The sequence below is a fragment of the Sus scrofa genome, chromosome 9, assembly GCF_000003025.6.
Source record: "Sus scrofa isolate TJ Tabasco breed Duroc chromosome 9, Sscrofa11.1, whole genome shotgun sequence".
NCBI lineage: Eukaryota > Metazoa > Chordata > Mammalia > Artiodactyla > Suidae > Sus > Sus scrofa.
This window is the reverse complement of record NC_010451.4, coordinates 13864503-13874055: the sequence shown is the minus strand read 5'-3', so window position 1 is coordinate 13874055 and position 9553 is coordinate 13864503. Positions and strand designations below refer to the sequence as shown.

General features: G+C 45.9%; 1 long non-coding RNA gene across 3 annotated transcripts; it reads right to left on the bottom strand.

Annotated features, from left to right (window-relative positions):
- On the bottom strand, positions 1707-7963 carry LOC110262211. 3 transcript variants are annotated; one of them, XR_002346964.1, is made up of 3 exons: positions 7756-7963; positions 2385-6551; positions 1707-1910 (listed from the first exon to the last, which is right to left on the bottom strand). It is a non-coding gene; the product is annotated as an uncharacterized LOC110262211 (long non-coding RNA). The 3 variants fall into 3 exon arrangements; XR_002346965.1 differs by having other exon boundaries at positions 1707-2620; positions 6357-6551; XR_002346963.1 differs by having other exon boundaries at positions 1707-6551.

Here is a 9553-nt window from a genome sequence, read left to right as displayed (position 1 = left end):
CCAGGGGTTGAACCTGTGTCCTGGTGCTGCAGAGACTCTGCCAATCCTGTTTCGCCACAGCTGGCACTCCATACCAATAACCACCAAGTATTGACAGGATGAAGTAAAATGTTGCATTTAAAGTGCTGATCAATCGTAGTGCCTGGAACATAGCAAGCCTACAATAGAGATGAATTACTGTTTTGAGTCAGCTCAGGCTGTAGCTACAAGGTACCATAGACAGCGTGGCTTATAGCAACAAAGTTTCTTTTGTCGACAGAGTCCCTGTCTGGCGAGGGGCTGCATCCTGGTCCAGAGATGCTTGTCTTCTCACTGTTTCCCGACATGACTGAAGGGAGAAGGGAGTTCTCGAGGGTCTCCTTTATAAGGGCACTAACCCCAGTCATGCAGGCTCCACCCTCATGACCTAATCACGGCCACAAAGCCCTATTTCCAAACACCATCACCCTGAGGTTAGTATTTCAACATATGAGTTAGGAGGCGGGAGGGAGGTATAGGCATTTCATCCATTGCAACTAACAGGATTTTTTAGTTACATAATTTTCTACCAATGCTAAGACTTCTTAAGACCCTACTCTGTTCTTTACTCTATCGCCAGGGTTTATCTCAGGACTTGACACAGAACAGGCATTTGATAACTATTTCTAGAATAAACATATAGATGGAAGTATGGATGAAAAATGAAGAAATAAATAATAAGAGGGATGTCCTAGACACCAGAAGGACATTATGAATCATTCCTAGTGTTCAATGATTTTAATTTCTTGCTAGTCATTGTGTATGTTTTCTTGTTTTCGTGGTATTGCAGACAGGAGAAAGTACAGTCCGTTCTGCTATAACACCACATGTGGGTTCTGAAAATCATTGTAGTATCCAAAACCGTGCCTTACAAACTCCTAGGTTTATGGTTGAAATGGAGTAAAAGACACGACATACAAGAACTTCACCAATGACATAGTTTTTAAAAAAAGGGACCTAATAAAAATGGTAGCCTGGTTTTAAATATATTCATTGGTTAAATGCATAAATACTACAGTAAGAATAGGGCTTTCCCTTGAAAAAGACCTGGAGTTTGCTTATGGAGGTGGGCATTAGAGCCTTGAGTTCTTGTGACAGAGCATTGCTGAAACTGGACAGGGATTTGGAAACCAGATGTGGATGCTTGTGGCTCCTCCCACAGGCAGTGCCCTAAGGTGGCTGGTGGGTGTTTGATGTGCATGCTATAGTGTGTGCATTTTGTGTCTGCTTATGCAATTGCATTCAGTCGCCGTTGTGGAACATTTTTTTTTTTTTTTTTTTGGTCTGTTTGCCTTTTCTTGAGCAGCTCCCACCGCATATGGAGGTTCCAAGGCTAGGGGTCTAATCAGAGCTATAGCCACTGGCCTACGCCAGAGCCACAGCAATGCAGGATCCCAGCCGTGTCTGCCACCCACACCACAGCCACAGCAATGCGGGATCCCAGCCGCGTCTGAGACCCACACCACAGCTCACGGCAACGCCGGATCCCCAACCCACTGAGCAAGGCCAGGAGTTGAACCCACAACCTCATGGTTCCTAGTGGGATTCGTTAACCACTGCACCACAACGGGAACCCCTGGTTCGGAATTTTGCTTTGTGTTTTTCACTGGGGAATGTAGGTACGCTCCTTTAAACTGCGTTAGAACAAATTCCTACCTTCAAAACAAGCATTTCTGCAGAAGCAAATGTAGGTTGTTTTGATGTTTATATTTTACTGCTTACAAGTCCTCTTCCCCTTTCTGTTTCCTACAAAAGCAGAGCTAAATTACCGCTGCCCTTTTCCTCCAATCCTCCACGCTTTCACAAGTGTCTGTGGAGTACCTGCTGCAGGCAAGCACTGGAAACACAGGGATAAAAGTCCAGGTGGTCTTTGGCTTCTCAGCACTCACAGTCTAAAGACAGAAGGCATAAATAAGCAAAATAATTATACGTATTTCAAATGATAGGTTCTGCCCCTGGCCAGCGGCCTTGCTAAGTTCAGTAATGCTGAGTCCCCCACCACATCACAGGACAGTGCTCCCGCACTGTAATAAACTACATCCAAGGCTACAGTGATGTCTGCTGCCCGTGGTTCAACACCTGCTCCCTACAGAACTGGAGGGCCAGGTTGGCACAAAGCAAACCCTATGCTTTCTGATGAAGATTGGACCTATTCTAAAAGCCTGGTAGAGCACAAGACTAATTTGGAGGATGGGTTGGTCTTGACTGGGTTTAAGTACCCACCCCGCCAAGGAAGGGTCTTTGTCCTGCAAGGAACTTCAGACAACGCAATGGCAAATTACCTCTCCCCGTGTTTAAAATCCTTCAAGAGCTTCCTCTTTCTTAAATCTGCTGTGGCCAAATAGGCCTGGCAGGATCCAACTTACTCTAACTCTCCAACCTTCACTGACGTCTAGCTGTGTTTTTGTTCCTCATCAACGTTCCTCCTCTGGGCCTTTGCACCTGCTGTTCCTTCTGCCTGGAACACTTTTCCTTGGGCTGGTCCACTCTCATCTTCTCCCCAGAGAGTCCTTCCCCAGTTGTTACAGCATCAAGCTGTTTCTTTTCTTCACAGCGTTGGTCACAATCTGTGATCACCTTGTGTGTTCCTTCCCTCTTCCTGCTGTAACACATTCCCACAGTTTTAATGGCTTAAAGCAACAGAGATTTATTTATTTATAGTCCTGAACATCAGACGTTTAATAAGCGTCAGCAGGACTGTGTTCCTGCTGGAAGCTCTGCAGGGAAATTCATTTCCTCATCTTTTCGAGCTTCTGGAAGCGGCCCCCATTCCTTGTCTCGTGGCCCTCTTCCATCCTTAATCGCATCAATCCAACCTCTGTTTTGGTCCTCCCATCTCTGATTCTGAACCTACAACCTCCCTTTCCTAAGGAATCTTATCATTACATGGGGTCCACCCACCCAGGTAAGCCAGGTTCATCCTCCAGCTCAGAATCCTTAACTCCCTCACATCTGCCAGGTTCTTTTTGTCATGTAAGTTAACATCCACAGGTTTGGGGAAGAGGATGTGGACACCTTAGGGAAGGAGGCATTATTTGTCCTACCGCGTTTTTAAAATTTTGATTCCTTGTTTACTATCTCTCTGCCACACTCTAAGTCCCATGAGACAAAGACCTTTTTTTGTCTTATGCGCTCATGTTTCCCTGGAATCCAGCACAATTCCTGGTACATAAATGCTCAATAAATATTTACAGAAGAAAAGAATTGATAAGTAAGAGTCTGATAAAACTGTAATCAGTAAGTTTTCAAAATTTTATACAGGGGGTAGGGGATGGACTGGGAGTCTGGGGTTAGCAGATGCAAACTATTATATCTAGAATGGATACAGAACAAAGTTCTATTGTGTAGTACAGGGAACTATACTCAATATCCTGATAAAAAGATAATGGAAAAGAATATAAAATAGAATGTACATAGATATATGTACAGCTGAATCACTTTGCTGTGTGGCAGAAATTTGTAAATCAACTATACTTCAATTTAAAAGAATTTTAAATAAAAATAAATAAAACTATATAGAAAATACTCTATATTATAGTTATGGGGACGGAACACTCAATTTGCTCCTAAACCTTATAACTAGCGAGCTGTGTGATTTTGGGCAAGTTGCCGCACCTCTCTGAGACTCCGTGGCCATATCTGTAAAACTGAACATATTTTTTAAAAAATACCCCAGAGATATTGTCAGTATTAAACAGTATCTTGACTTGGAAAGTACCCGGAAATTATAAAGCATTGCAGTGAAGGTAATTACTGTTACATAGATTATAAATGAGCAAGGCTGGGTCTAATGGAGGAAGTCACACACAGAAATAACTAACGGAAGGAATAGGTACCCTCTACTAGGTTACCCTGTGCTGGGAGAGATGGGAGAATATAGAAGGAAAGGTTAATGCTAAGAGGGAGGCTGGAGAAGGAATAGTTATGGAGGTTACGGAAGGAGCCACATAGCGGCAAAGAATGGCAAAGAATAGGAAGGTATAAGATTGTTGCCAGGAACCAAATTTAAATAAATCCCTGAGAGCAACAGAGTTAGAAAAGGGAGATGTTAGAGGACCCATTTGCCATGACCATCTGGCTTGTTAAAATGGATTAAAGGCAAAAAGAGAAAGAGAGATCTATGTCACTGGCATTAAATTACTCCTCAGACGAGCAGGTCTGCGCATTGCAGACTTCCCCGGCTTTCCTCTGAATTATCCAAAGACATGATTTCAATGTATAAAGAAAATTCATTTTAAAACTCCCCTAAAAGCAGGTTTCGTTGAGAAATGTTCAACAGTGCTCAATTACTTTGTGAAATCTCCCTCTTTATGTGTTATGAAGGGTAGGAGGGTGTTCTGCAAAAATAAAGCAGGCTTTGTTTCATGGCCTAAGTGGGGAATAGTGACAAGGGTATGCATTTCATCCACCTGAAATCTTTTCTAAAATGTCAAACACTTGGCAATAAATGTAGAAGAAAACAGTAAATAGGCTTTGGAGTGAGACAGATCTGAACACAGGTTTAGATTCCACAGCCTCCTGGCTGTGTGACTTTGAGCAAGTTATAATTCGGAGCCTCAGTTTTGTCTTCTGTAAAATGGGAATGATCTTGCTACCTCAGAGGTGGCTGTGAGAATGAGAGGTAGCACAGGGAATAAATATTCCCTGTGCATGTCACAGAACACGGCACCTAGCAAGAAGTCAATAAGTGTTGGCTCCTCAATGTACAAAAGATTTAAAAAATCACTCAGAGAAGCAAGATCTGCATGGGATTTCAGGTGTTGTTGCACCACAGTGATCTAGAGAAGCCACTCTCTTCTCGAAGCCCGTTTCTTCTTCTAGAAAACACAAATGTTGGAGTTCCGGCTGTGATACAATGGGATGGGCAGTGTCTCTGGCACACTAGGACGCAGGTTCAATCCCTGACCTGGCACAGTGGATTAAGGAACTGGCATGGCTGCACCCTGGCATGCAACTGTGGCTCAGATCTGATCCCGGGCTCTGGAACTCTTTATGATGCAGCGTGGTCAAAAAAGAAAAATGAAACACCAATGGTCAATAACATGAAAAATATAATACTTCACAAAGGAATAAAATAATAGCTAAAACTTATAAAAACTGATAGGATATTTTATTTAAAAAAAATTGTCTAATACACTGGAGTACCCAAAAATGCTCTCTTGCCTGCCAATTAAAAGGTATAGCCACCTGGATACTTTGTTGTAAAGGATTCTGAGGCCATACCTGGGTTCACCGGGAAAGGTGGATTAGCGATGCCTGCCCTGCCGGGGCCAGGGTTGTGGGAGTGGGGACACAATCTTTGTACTTGCTCTCTGGAGTCTCTGACCTCTGGAAAAGTTGCTTCAGAAAACCTTCTCTGCAAAAATTATGACCCCATACACACGCAGACACACATACACATACACACACCCCACCAGCACCATCACTACCACCACCAAAGCTCTTCAAGCAAAATGAATAACTAGCTCTTTTGTATTTTCAGAGATATGGGTAAATATCTCCATTATCTCACTATTGCCCTGTTCGCACTCAGTATTTGTTTACCTGCCTGTCTGTTCCAGTCGACCCAGAGTTCCTCGAGGGCAGGGGCCAAGCCTTTGTCATTTTTGTTAAACCAAAGAGGGGGAAGCATATGGTAATGGAAGGAGCCTGACTTTGGGTCACCTTCTGGCTCCAGCGCTTCAAGAGCCCTCAGGCCTCAGACAAGTCATTTAATACCCTGGACCCTGGACCTCGGTTTCCTCATCTGTAAAACGCAACAATAGCTCCTGGGAGAGCAGGTGTTGGAGACGAAGTAGGGTTAGGATTGAGAAACAAATTGCAAGCCGACTCCAGGTCCAAAGAGCAGGCGAAGCCTGGAGAGGAGGAAGAAGAGGCAGAGTGCCCGGAGCAACAGCGCTTCAGGTCAGACCCAGCCTGAGCCTAGGGTAAATGGAGCCAAACTTTGTGGAATGCACCCCTTTTGTAAACCCCTCCTCATCTTTCAAGGGGTCTGATCCAGGTTTGGGGATGATTCAGGTTGGAACATGGCTTGGGACTGGTTTTAATAACAAAGCAGCTGCCAAGAGGAGCACAGGTCGCTAGATGGCTGCTTTCCCCTCGGAGCCGCCCTTGCTCCTCCCAAAGGCGCCCGGGGCGTGGTCTTAGGAGCCCGCAGGAATGGCGAAATCTGCAGGTCAGAGGAGCCACAGTTTCCAAAACGGGGGTTCGTGGCTTCCCAGGTTATCAGACCTCCGGGAAGGTCGGGAAAGTGGGCCTGGCCAGGGCCTGCCACAAGGGGGAGCCCAAGAGTCTGAGGCCGGGGATGGAGGGGGAATACCTGCATTGGAAGAGAATACCTTCTCTTGGTTACCCTGGAGAAGCTGCTCCGTCTCAGCGACAAAGATCAGGTCGGTGCCAGGCATGCAGGACGCTAGGCAGATGTAAGAAGGGAGCAGGGTGCGGGCAGCAAGGACAGGACACAGGGGTGAGTCCCCCGCAGGAACAGCTCTGGCTTTTCCAGCCTCCTTTGTACGTCTGGGTCCTGGCAAGGCCTATAGGAGCAGGGTGGGCAGAAGCAGGGGGCTTGATAAAGGCCTCTTGAAACAGTAATATTGATTTCCCACAAGTACACCTAAAATTCATGCACGAGGGAGAAACAAGATCTCATTCCACTTAGAGCTGCTGCTTCTTAATGCTGATGAGTTGTAAGATGAGCATTAGTGGGACATAAAAATTATGATCATGATAACAACAATAATAAAAAGCATTTAAATTTGTACAGCACTTTATACTTTGCAAAATGTGTTCTCATTCATTAGCTCGAGGGAGCCTCACAATGGCTCCCTGAGGAAGGCAAGATGACAGCCATTATCCCATTTTATGGGTGAGGAACAGGCTCAGAGAGGTAAAGTGACTGGCCTAAGATCACACAGCTAACACGGGCCAGAGAGCTCTCCTCCAAGTCTAAGACTGTTTCCTCAGCCTTCAGAGAGAGGCGTAATCTGCCTTAGATCTCTTCCTTGTTCACTGCCCACACATGTCCCCTCGGGACAGCCTAGGAAAAATTCCACTGAGCCCTAATGGATGGACCACCAACCTCAGGGCAGCTTGTACTGGCCCTCTGCTGACGACAGAAGATCCTGCCCATTAAATGTGCAACACATTGCTGGGCACATTCTCCACCAGGAACACTCAGAATCTGAGCAAAGCTAAATGAAAGAAGTTCCAGAATCCCACCTTCCCTCTGCTACCTTTTGGGGACCACACGGGTGTCAGCTTCCAAAACTGGCATGTTTTTACCACTCAGAAACAACGGTGCTGAAAAGTGGCATCTCCTGGAAAGAGCCAAGCAGAAAAGAGAGAAAAAAAAACGACAGGAGACACCAATGAAGAGGCAGGCAGGAAGAGATGAGAGAGAACAGAGAGGAGGCGTGGAGGCAAAAGGGAGCAAACACTGGAGAGGGAGGAGGGAGCAAGCCAGTTTGAGAGCAAAAAGAGTAGAGGGGAGTAGAGTAGGAGACGCTGGAGGGAGGTGGGGAGAGAGAGAGCACGCAGGCTGCAAGCAGGCGAGCATCTGGCTTTGAAAGCAGCAAGATGGAAAGCATTTATTTTTAAGAGAACAGCTTAAATATCTCATTCTGCAGTCCCCACAATGTAAATTTTCCTCTTCCTCGCGAGTTAATCAAGCTTAGGCCAATTCTCAGAGCTGAAGGGCTTGGCTTAACTGCAACAAAGAATGTGTCCAGTGAAGCTGACCTCCGTCCAGTCACCGCGTAACAGTGTAACAGCGGCCAAGGACAGGAGATTAACGACGCTGTCCTCACCCAGGCAGAGCGGACCAGCCCTCCACAAAAGCAGCCCGAGCACTGGGACAGCCTTGCCCGAACAAGGAAGAAGGGCTCCGGGCTCTGCCACAGTTTCCACCTAGGACTCCAATAAGCCACTTCAACCCAGCGTTCTCTCCTCTGCCCCAGGAATAGGGAGGGGGTAGGGAGAGGGAGGCTTACGGGCTGGAGTCTCATTGGCTGAGAGGCTGGTGGGCGGGGCCGAAGACCGAGGGGCGGGGTTTTCCGGCAGCTGGGTTGTACTCTAGGGCTTCTTGGGTGGACAAGCCCCCGTGAGAGCCTCAGAACAACAGCTCTAATAACACATCCTCAGAACAACAGCTCTAATAACACATCCTGTTAACAGCTCTAATAACACATCCTGTTACTTCCTCTTATCTGGTCTTTACTAGGTACTAGCAGTTTATTGGAACTATTGCTGCATAACAAATTAGTTCAAAATTCCAGGCTTAAAACAAATCAGTTTCTGTAGGAAACTTCTTGTCTCTACTCCACGCTGTCTGGGGCCTCAGTTGGGAAGGCTTTAAGGCTGGCATCATCTACAAGCATCTTCACTCCATACCTGTGCAGCTGATGCTGCCCTGTGGGTGGGGAGCCAGGGCATCAGCTGGGGAGGTTGTGAGCCACCTGCTGAATGACCTTTCTTGCAGCTTGCACTTCCTCATCCATGTGGCCCTCTTAGGTGGCATCTCAAGGATCCAAAGGCAAGTGACAACGAACAAGATGAAAGCTTTGGGGCATTTTATGACCTAGCTGTGAGGTCACCCAGCATCTCAACAACTGTGTTCTCTTGACCTGTGAGCCCAACCAGATTCAAGAAGACAGGACCGAGGCTCTGCCTCTTGATGAAGTTGGGAATTGGGATGCTGGTAACAATTTCTAGAAGAGCATGTTGGCTGATAGATATTATTGTTGCTATCTTTGGTAAATGTAGTCTGCCACAACTTTTAAGTCATTTTTTTTTTCCTTTCTCTAAAGCATCACCACAATCCTGTAGAGTAGCAATATCCCCCATTTTAGAGATGAGAGATCTGCTTTTAGATGTATCAATTCTCCAGGATACCTTAGCTAGCAGTTAACGAACAGGAATTTGGCTCAATGTGGATTCCAAGGATTCCAAACGACATTGCTCTGCTTTCCTAAGACAAAAATAAAAATGGCAGCTTACACCCAACCTTTATTATATGCCAGACACTGTCCTAAGCATTTTTTGTTCTTCACTTCATTGAAATAAAAATCATTGCTACTATTTGTTGAGATTAGTATGTGCAAGAAATTGTGCTGTATTAAGTACTACACGTGTAATATTCAATCCTCAGAACAACAGCCTTAAGAGGCAGGTTTTATGAAAGAGGAAACTGAAGAGAGAGATGATGTAACTTGTTTGAGGTCATGAAGCTGGGGATCTACCCTGCACCGTCTGGAACCAGAGCAGGTAGGCAGGCAGCACACACTGGGTTCTGCACCAGGGTATGAGAGGAGAGAGGAGAATGAAGGCTCCTTTTGAAGGGGGCAAACTTTGCTGTAGAGAGGTGGCCGAGGAGTTAGAGAAGGCTGTGCAAGACTGGGCCTTAACCACCTCACATCTGCCTTCTAAGTCATTTCAGGGCTTCAAGATACCAAAAGGTAACCTTACTTTTTCTAAGCTAGGCAATACATGGGGTAAGGAAGTAAAAGTACCCCTGCCCTCAAGGGGCTCCTGGTACTGG